Source organism: Histoplasma capsulatum, genomic scaffold, assembly GCF_000149585.1.
Source record: "Histoplasma capsulatum NAm1 scaffold_2 genomic scaffold, whole genome shotgun sequence".
Classification (NCBI taxonomy): Eukaryota; Fungi; Ascomycota; class Eurotiomycetes; order Onygenales; family Ajellomycetaceae; genus Histoplasma; species Histoplasma mississippiense.
The window spans coordinates 2,505,172-2,506,061 of record NW_001813981.1 but is presented as its reverse complement, the minus strand read 5'-3'; positions in this window follow the sequence as shown (position 1 = coordinate 2,506,061).

Here is an 890-nt window from a genome sequence, read left to right as displayed (position 1 = left end):
GTCCTTTTTTCGAATAGTTTTCCACGTCTCTCGAACTCCAATTCCATAACCATCATCTACAAGATAGCAGGTATCAAGCCGATAGTGGATAAGGCTGGCCCGGTAGAGATGACACCATCTTCGAGGCGGATGTCGCTGCCCAAAAAATAGTATGTCGAACGAGAAGCTAAATTCAATCACCTTGTGCAACAGGTTCTCGCGCGGTCTACACGAGGGCCAAAGCATCTGGGACCTACCAAACCCTCACGATGGGCGAAGTAGCGACTGCCAAGGAGGAGAGCACATCGAGCTCCAGTCAGCTTTCTCGAGGTCTGAACCTTGGTCACGGAAAACGAGCATCCATTTTGAGGATAGCGGAGGCGAACAAGTGTGATCGTAATTAGGGTGCGAGAGGCTAGAGACGGCCCACCAGTGGTTTACGTAGAAGCTAGAGGCAGAACAGAGGCCGTGTAGAAGAGATAGACGATATGAGATCGATGGATTAGCCAGAATCACGGGGTTGACGGCAAGATAGGAGTGCGGCGGAAGTGGTAAGGATTGGGATGTACAGGGTTAGCCATGAGAGCACTGCACATCGCAATAACATTCCGTTCCCCCATGCGACTGCCCCAGTTGGTGTTAGAAGAAAGACTCCTGCGAGAGCTATATGGGTCCCAATGTGTTCATGTGTAGTCCCAGTGCAAAGCAATATGTGCTATTCCACCTTCTTATCATCTCTCCATGTGGTTCTGCTGCGCTTGATGGTATTAGAAGAACTCTTGCAAACAGTCATTCATCCCATACCAGTATGGTTTCGCGAACAGGTTGATAGTACTCCATACTTAAAATACTATTGCTGTTTTGTTGCTATTGTTTTATCCTCTCCCTTATTTTCTCCTGCACCAGCACGT